At 41.0% G+C, this 9,950-nt stretch overlaps 1 pseudogene; it reads right to left on the reverse strand.

Moving 5' to 3' along the window:
• Window positions 1-6,669: 6,669 nt before the first annotated feature.
• LOC116464768 (small nucleolar RNA SNORD115) lies at window positions 6,670-6,745 on the reverse strand (annotated as a pseudogene).
• Between the last annotated feature and the right edge of the window lie 3,205 nt (window positions 6,746-9,950).

A 9,950-nucleotide genomic window follows, 5' to 3' on the forward strand; every position in this document is an offset into this window, starting at 1 on the left:
TTTTCATCATTCCAAACTGAAACTCTACCTATTCAACAACTCCCCAACTTTCCTTCTGCCCAGCCCCTGATAAACTCCCTTCTACTATCTGTCTCGGAATGTGACCATTCTAGAAACCTCATATAAGTAGTACAGTATTTGTCCTTTGGTGACTGGCTTATTTCCCCTAGCATGATGTCTTCGAGGTTCCTCTACATTGTAGCAAGCATCAGAATTTCCTTCCTTTTTAAGGCCGAATAATATTCCATCATATGTATATTCAGTGTGTAATTTAAACACAGAACTGACCTATGTCTTTCTTTTCTGACAATCAGCTGACCATTCTGTCTTCCTCTGAGGTACCTGGATTTTTCTCTCCAAGAGTCATTAGCCATAGATTTGGAATGAACCAGAAACTAAAATGATTGGAGATAATTTCATTACAAATGTTGACATTACTCTTTTGAACATTTACTTTAAAGACACTAATAAGTCTTTTAGGTGATTGCAATAAGCCTTTTCTTTAAAAAAGAATTCTGAAGTATAGAAAGGCTGGCATGGTTTTCTTTCAACACATCTGATAAAGAAAAAATAGCTGTGACTTGTAACATTTCTTATTGAACGTACTTTGCCTTTTCATCTCTACCTCCATGGTCTGTTTCAAATTACCTTATGCAGTGCGCAACATTTTATTTGCACGCTTGTCCAAAATATTACCACTAACCAAAATTCACAGAGCATTTCACAGTGCATGCAGGAGGAGAATTAGACTAAAATGAGGAATCTGGAAAGTCTGCCTGACCAGTGAGATGTGATCAAGGGGAAATGAAAGGGCCTAAGTGGGCTTTCCCCAGGGGCAGTTTTCTCAGGTCAGGCAGTTCTGCCTCAGATTAAGGATCTGCACACATAAAGAAAATCCACCAAAGAAAATGAGAATACCGTTTATGGCTGTTGCTAGTGTACAAAATGCTCCTTTACTGGGCTATGAAAATATGTTATTCACTTTGGAATTTCACTCCAACCATCATCATTAGTAGCTTATAGTAGATTTCATTAAAATCATTTCCATAGCACTTCTTGATTTTGGAAATGTGTTGGTAAGTCACGTCAGTATGTATTCAGACAACTGCTAGTCAAAATATCACACTCCCCTATACTGTACATTTAAATTCCAGCTCATGGTTGGCTTGATGGCTCACGCCTGTAATCCCGCACTTTGGGAGGCCAAGGTGGAAGAATCACTTCAGGCCAGGAGTTTGAGACCAGCCTGGGCACATGGCAAGCATGTCTACAAATTTCAAAAAATAGCCGAGTGTGGTCCCAGCTACTCGAGAGGCTGAGGTAGAAGGATGGCTTGAGCCCAGGAGGTTGAGGCTGCAATGAGCCGTGTTTGTGCCACTGCACTCTAGCCTGGGCAACAGAGCCAGACCCGTCTCAAATAAATAAATACATACATACATACATTAATTAGTTAATTCATTCATTCCAGCTCATTTTCCTGTAGACTGGGAGTGCTTTCACTGATGTTCACTGAGCACAACAAGGTGACATGAGGTGACATCGTACGGACCTCTGGAGGAGCATGTAGTGCACCCAAATCCCTTTTCAATACGGAGTTCCTTGTGTGGATTAAATAATGCAGTCCTTTTTCAGAGTGCTTCTGTACGTGTTCTCTCATTTTATCCTGACCTCACCATCCTGTTTCCCTTTGATTTTATTGTGGCTGGCCAGGGAATGGCTGTTTTGCCTTTATTAAAACAATTTTTTTAGAGACAGGGTCTTAATCTGTTGCCCACACTGGAGGAGTGCAGTGGCGTGATCATAGCTCACTGCAGCCTTGGCCTCCAGGGCTCAAACGATCCTCCCACTTCAGCCTCACAAGTAGCTGATTACAAGTAGGGATTGCAGGCGTGTGCCACCATGCCCAGCTAAATTTTTTTTTTTTAAATTTTTTTAGAGACAGAGTCTCACTTTGTTGCCCAGGCTGCTCTCGAACTCCTGGCTTCAAGTGATCCTCCTGACTTGGCCTCTCAAAGGGCTGGGATTACAGGCATAAGCCACCACCAGGCCCTGTTTTGCCTTCAGAGATGTATTTTAAGTTGTTGATCTAGGCTTGATGTATCTATCCTAGGTCAGGCACTATCCTGGTTTTCTCATCTGTGTATGAGGATAAGTCACAGAGAAGACTAAAGGAATTAAATACTCCAGGACCCTCAGCCTTGCATCTGCCCCCCAGCGATGAGCCAGGGGAGGTCACAGGCGTCATCCTGTTCAGCCCTGCTGGGAAATGGCTGGCTGCAGTGGAGGTGCTGGCTACTTCCCTTTTCTTGGCTTTGCCCTCGTTTTCTCCCCAAGGATGATGGCCCCCAAAGGAGAGTTGCCTCAAAGGACAGCGTTGCAGGGGTGCTTGCGTGTCATCAGCCAGAACAAGTGACAGGGTCTGGCTCCTCAAATAGCCTCCCTGTAGTCTGAGCTGCCGCTGTGACCTGCGCTACACAGTCCTTGAAGGTTTAATACTGTGACTCTTCATCTAATGCCTTATCTTTTGACCTTGTCAATTTGGGAGGTGACACTTCTCACCTGGACTCATACTGAGACGTCAATAGTTGGACTGCAGGAATCATTGTCCCCATTTTTGTTTTTTGTTTTTTTGTTTTGTTTTGTTTTTTTGAGACAGAGTCTTGCTCTGTCACCCAGGCTGGAGTGCAGTGACGCGATCTCGGCTCACTGCAACCTCCACCTCTGGGGTTCATGCCATTTTCCTGCCTCAGCCTCCTGAGTAGCTGGGACTACAGGCGCCCGCCACCACGCCTGGCTAATTTTTTTGTATTTTTAGTAGAGATGGGGTTTCACCGTGTTCGCCAGGATGGCCTCGATCTCCTGACCTCATGATCTGCCCGCCTTGGCCTCCCAAAGTGCTGGGATTACAGGTGTGAGCCACTGTGCCCGGCCCATTGTCCCCGTTTTTACCTTTGCCTAGCTCAGAAATCCTGTTAGATGCCCAGGAACTCAGATGAACACATTGTTCTGAAGAAAACTAGGAATACACATAGTAACGAAGTAGGTGAAATAGAGAATAATGAGATACTTCCAGTTTCCCCAGCGAATCTTTAGCATGTTCTTCCTGATTCTCCCTACATGCAAATATTTCTGTTTCACATCATGGCTTCAGATTTTAGGAAAGACAAGAAGACTTTAAGTAATAGTCTCAAGCTGAGGAAAGAGAAGTAATACTTTTCCTCTCTGCAAACTATTCAAGAAATGAGGCTGGCTAAGAATGGGAGAAATTTAAGGATAGAAGTGATTTCAGTGCTTGCCTACCATTTGATTGATTGATCCATTCAACCAGTATCGATAGTTTACTTGTTCTGAACCGGACTCTGTGCTAGAGGTGCACCCGGAAGTGTGCGTCAAGTGCTGTCTCTCCAGTTTTTATAGTCCTTTAGCTAGGAGACAATAAAGGCTTTTGAGCAGGAAAGGTGTGATTGGTAATAAAGAAGAACATTTATGAAGGGGATTTAACAGGTGAATTCAATGTTGATAGGCAGGGCAAGGTTCTTTTGTGCGCAGCTGGTGTCAAGGTTAAGCAACACTGGTGCCTGTTATCAAGGATCTTGTGACCATCTAGGTCAACTCCTCAATTTAGAGCCAAGAAAATGCATCTGCTGGAAGAAATGAGCAAGCTGATTTTGTGCCATAGGGCCATAGGCACCATTCATTCACGCCACGATTTTCTCCTGGATTTTTAGCCTATGTCTAAGCTTTGGGGATTTAAGAGGTCTTATTGCCTTCATCTTCATTTGTATTTAATTGCTTTGCAATTACAGAAGGAAATCGTGCATATGGTGGATACTTTGGAAAATAGAGAAGTTACTTTGGAAAAAACATGAACAGTTATCTCCGAGTTGTGAGAGAATTAATGTCTTGGTTTATTTCCTGTCATTCTGATTAGGTGTGTGTGCATCTCTAATATAATATTTAAAATTTTTCAAATCAGTAATGGAGTTTCAACCCTGGTTTGCTTGTGTAATTTATTTACCCAGTCTTCTATATGCACCCCAGGGAGACTAATTCCCATTTTATACATTTATAAATGTATACACAAATGGGTCCATTAATTTTAACAATATTAATTATTCCAATTCACAGACCCATTTATTTGAGTCATCTATAATTTATTTCATCAATGTTTTATAGTTTTCAGTATACAGATCTTTCATCTAATTGGTTAAATTTACAACTATTTTATTTTTTGATACAGTTATGAATGGGATTGATTTCTTAATTTCTTTTTTAGATAGTTTGTTGTTGGTGTAAAGAAATGTTATTGGCATTCCTTAAGGAACCAAAAGTAGAACTACCAGCAATCCCACTACTGGGTATCTACCCAAAGGAAAATAAGTCATTATATAAAAAAGACACATGCACCCACATATTTACAGCAGCACAATTCACAATTGCAAACATATGGAACCAACCTAAGTGCCCATAGACCAACAAGTGGATAAAGAAAATGTGGTATATATACACTGTGGAATACTACTCAGCCATAAAAAAGAATGAAATAATGTCTGTTGCAAGAACCTGGATGGAGCTGGAGACCATTATTCTAAGTGAAGTAACTCAGGAATGGAAAACCAAATATCATATGTTTTCATTTATAAGTGGGAGCTAAGCTATGAGGACGCAAAGGCATAAGAGTTGTATAATGGACTTTCGGGACTCTAAGGGGAAGGTTGGGAGACGAGTGAGGGATAAAAGACTACATATTAGGTACAGTGTACACTGCTCAGTTAAGGGTGCCCTAAAATCTCAGAAATCACCACTAAAGAACTTATCTGTTTAATCCAAAACCACCTGTACCCAGAAAACTATTGAAATAAAAAAATCATTTGCAGTCAGGCGTGTTGGCTCACACCTGTAATCCCAGCACTTTGGGAGACCGAGGCAGGTGGATCATGAGGTCAGGAGATCGAGACCATTCTGGTCAACATGGCGAAACCCCGTCTCTACTAAAAATACAAAAATTAACTGGGCGTGGTGGAGCGTGCCTATAATCCCAGCTACTCAGGAGGCTGAGGCAGGGGAATCGCTTGAACCCAGGAGGCAGAGGTTGCAGTGAGCCTAGATTGCACCACTGCATTCTAGTCTGGTGACAGAGCGAGACTCCGTCTAAAAAAAATAAAATAAAATCATTTGCATTGCTAAAAAGAATAAAAGAAATGCTACTAGCAGGGAGCGGTGGCTCATGCCTGTAATCCTAGCATTTTGTGAAGCCAAGGCAGGAGGATCACTTGAGGCCAGGAGTTGGCGATCAGCCTAGGAAACATAGCAAGACCCAATCTCTACCAAAAAATTCAAAAATTAACCAGGTATGTTGGCACATGCCTATAGTTCTGGAGACTCAGGAGGATGAGGTGGGAGAATTGCTTGAGCCCAGGAGTTCAAGGCTACAGTGAGCTATGGTCACACCACTGCACTTCAGCCTGGGTGACAGAAAAATATATACTACTCATAATTGTATTTAATTTAATAAATGATGGGATATGTATATATCAGAATTAGAACATGTCGCCATAATGCCATAGTCTTTGTGTTGTGAGTCATCATCAATAAACCACAAACATTGTAAAAACATAGCAACCTGACATATATATTAGAAGTTAATAGGTTAACTTCTATATTTAGACCAAATGAATGTCACCTCTTAGAGATGATACCAATAATCACAAACCTTGCCAACATTATATCAATGCAATTTTAGTAAAAAATAAAGTTTCCCTCTTGTAGATCCCATCAGGTATGCTAGTCACTCATTAAGAAGAAGAATGCACAAAGGTAATCATGTTGCCTGAAGGAATGGCCCTGATTGTCATTCATATGAGAGTCCATAAAGGTCTTATTTACCATTGGCATCATTCACAGCACACACTTTCATCATAACGAAAATGAAGCCAAATGTACTCAGGAGAGGAAAGTCAGGTACCAGATTGCTCATCAATTTATCCAATTTCAAGTTTCATGGGAAAGCACATATTATTGTAACTCACATTTATACCCCAATTGTAAGGGTACTTCAGTCATAGATTCATCAGTGATCAAAACATATCCTAGCACTGTTAGAATACTATACTCATATTACAGAAAATTTTGTGTGTGTATTTAGACCACAATGACTATAGTGCATTGAGCAGAATTCCAATGTGTCATATTTCTCAACCCTCAAAAAAATCAATCCTAGGTAAAAAGTATTTTCTCATGAGGATTGCATCACATGTGTCAGTCAGTTATTGAGAAAACCCTGTCATGATATTCATGTTGTCTGAATGAATAATTCTAATTATTATAGAGCTCCGTCTTCACTAGTTCAATTATCTATTTGGAATTTTTCAGCCGGCAAAGGCAGCCTCTCACCTCCACTCAATAGAATAGCACCAGTAGGGCTTACTAAATCATCCAGTGAGAGAAAGAGAGCAAGGGTCTTAGTGCCAAATATCCAAGAAAATTAGGACTTACAGGAAACTTAAACACTTAAAGAATCAGAATTTATAGTTTACTTAGAAGCACACAGATAGAAGTGTGCAAAACAAGTTTCACAGAAATATTTCATTGCCAGAATCCCAAAATAAAATTTCCATAGAAGGAAACTAAGAAATCCAAACTTCTTGTCTCACAATTGTTACCTAGACTGGGCCTCAGCATAATCCAACTAAGCTTAATTTTTGCGTCATCATTTCTCATCAGGATAATAACTCATCATTGGCCCAGCCCATGGCACTCATATGCATATGCACACTTAGATCAAATATGCTTAACAGAGATGGTTTCCTTAAACACTGGTGGTAAAGTGGACTGGATGCCACATCTTCAGTGCCAGACAATTGGGTGGTACCAGTATACAAATGGTAAATACCCTTGAGTTCATTCATAGTAATGTCCTTGTGTGCAATTTTAGAAATAGAATTAATGAGTCATTGCTTCCTACACACTTCAAAGTAGCCACATCCACATCTTATTCCTCTCCAATAAGGTGGGAGAATTAGGAAGAAAGGGAAAAATAATAATCAATTGCTTCTTTTTATACACAACACCCACACCCCACCAGGGACACTGACTTCTCTCTGAGCCTTACGGCCTTAGCTATGCCCTAGTTACTCACATCTGGGGGCAGCCCTGGTTTCGAGCAAAGTCTATGGGATCAAAATTAGACTTAGAAATCAACTGCAGCTGGCCTGACGGCTCCTTCTGGGGTCAGGCTGGCCCCTTTACCAGCAACATCCTTGTGGGCCAGGGCTGGGAGGCCCTGTGACCTCAATCCAGGACAAGTTTACAACAATGGCCCCGGTTCTCTTGTGTTCAGGCTGATCAGCAATGTGGGAATTGTCCTGGGGAGAGCCAGAGCATGTGGATTTTCAGCCTGGCACTTCCACACCACAAGCTTTGTGACCTTGAGTATTCTATAGGAGTCATCTAACATGTCACTACACGAAGACCAGGTGATCAGAAAGGCCCCTTCGGCTCCAGTCTTCCCAGGGTCCACCCGGGCCTGATTCACTTGTTCCAGTGATACCACTGTGGGGTGTCAGCATCGCAATGGCACACTCATAGCTCGTTCAGATCTCCTCCAGACACCACCCGTGTACCATGACATGCTATGACAGTGACCTCCCTCAGCCTCTCCCAGGCACATGGTTTTACCCCTTCTCCTAAAGCAGTTTTGCATGCCCATCTAAAGGCAACTTAAATAGTTGCTTTTACTTCTCTTTAAAGATTACAACCTTAAAAATATCCAGTAAAATATTGTACTTCCATAAAGCATTGTTCCTGAGTAAGATTAGTGCTTCTCAGTGGACACAGCAGCAGGGAACTTTGTGCATTCATGCTGAGCTAGTGGCTGTGTGATGCTATTGAAGAGGGAATACACCACCATCAGCGCTCAGTTAAAACGTCTTCTCCCTAAATTTTAAGAAAGTCACAGGCTGGGCGCCGTGGCTCACACCTGTAATCCCAGCACTTTGGGAGGCCGAGGTGGGTGGATCACCTGAGGTCAGGAGTTCGCGACCAGCCTGGCCGACATGGCGAAACCCCGTCTCTACTAAAAATACAAAAATTAGCCGGGCATGGTGACATGCACCTGTAATCCCAGCTACTTGGGACACTGAGGCAGGAGAATCGCTTGAACCCGGGAGGCAGAGGTTGCAGTGACCCAAGAGGTGTGCCGTTGCACTCCAGCCTGGGTGACAGAGCGGGGAAAAAAAAAAGCCACAATCACAACTTAGAATTTCTCTGCAAATAAATATGTTAACCTACAGAATGACGTGAGGAAATGTTTGGGTATTTTGTAGCTCCCCTGTGTGAATGAGCTAGCCTAAAACAGTAATGATAATAATAGTAGTAATAATTTTTGAATGTCAAGTGGAAAAATTAAAAATAATAATTCATTATAATTATTGGAGAGTAAATGAAAATTTTTCAAAGATACTTTCTATGAACATAAAATAGAGATTTTTCTTCACAGTCTTATTTTATTTCATATGGATAGGATGCTTAAATAATAGATTAAATTTTATATCCATAATTTCATAAAAAATGTTGGGCTTTTTTCCTTTCAACAATTATGTCATATTTAAATCAGTTTGCTTTGTACCATAATCCATGGGTGAGGCAAAGAATTCTGGTAAGACTCTGTTACCAACTTAAAGATAATACCCAACAATTTAAAAAATTCTGTACTGGAATTTTATTTTCAAAATTTCAAATATGGGAAGGGGGCAAGAGCTGAAAAACAAACGATTGGATACTATGCTCAGTACCAGGGTGATGGGACCCATGTACCCCAAACCTCAGCGTCACTCAATGTACCCATGTAACAAACCTGCACACGTACCCCTTAATCTAAAATAAGTGTTGAAAAAAAAGAAGAAAAGGAAAAGCAAGCGACAGGAAAATTTGAAAAAAAAATTAGAATAGACTTATTCCTTAATAATAATTCAAAATTAACATTTAGATTCTTTTAGGATAACTGTAATTGAGTATTCTATAGGAAGGGTAATTTTCAGGCACAAAAAGGGTGATGAGCAGTGAAACTGTGTTCCATAAACTGTTACATTCTTTATAAAGGATTATTTATCAACATGTCAACATGTATATTATTTCATCCTATCTCTCTATTCTTTTTTTCTTTTTTTTTTTTTTTTTTTTTTTTTTGAGATAGGATCTCACTCTGTTGCCTATGCTGGAGTGCAGTAGTGCAACCATGGCTCACTGTAGCCTTGACCCCTCCAGGCTCAAGCGATCCTCCCGCCTCAGCCTCCCAAGTAGCTGGGACTACAGGCGTGCACCACCACACCCAGCTCATTTTTTATTTTTTGTAGAGACAAGACCTCACCATGTTGCCCAGGCCAGTCTTCAACTGCTGGCCTCAAGTGATCCTCCTGCCTTGGCCTCCCAAAGTTTTGGGATTATAGGCGTCAGCCACCATGCCTGGATCATCTCTTTATTTCCAGAATCAGTTGCTTCTACTATTTCCTCTCCTTCCTCTTCTCCTCCCAATACTACCTTTTTTCTTTTTGTTGCTAATTATCTATGACCTTACCATCAAGTTTCTAATTTAGTTATCCACAGTACTGACGTTGTTCCTAGCTGAGTTTTTTTTAACTATCCTATTTGCCATAGTTTTTCCTGATTTTATGACTATAATGAGTTTAGAGAAAAATGGCAAAAATGCCACCACTGACCCCTCTAGTACCCAGGGTTGATGTACCTTGTGTTTATGTGTCTTTATTAATTTGGCATATAATTCTTCATTTTCACCTTAAGTGTGTTTGTATTTTACAAATTAGTCTAAGTCCACCTGGTTTGAACACAGGATACTAACTCCCCGCACCCATTTTAGAAGGAGATCTCTAGCTTTTAGAAGAGATTGTCTCATGATTTCCTGTGGTCATTCAGCAAACATTTCCTGCAGCCCT

Source organism: Hylobates moloch, unplaced genomic scaffold (assembly GCF_009828535.3).
Source record: "Hylobates moloch isolate HMO894 unplaced genomic scaffold, HMol_V3 SCAFFOLD_1613, whole genome shotgun sequence".
Taxonomy (NCBI): Eukaryota; Metazoa; Chordata; class Mammalia; order Primates; family Hylobatidae; genus Hylobates; species Hylobates moloch.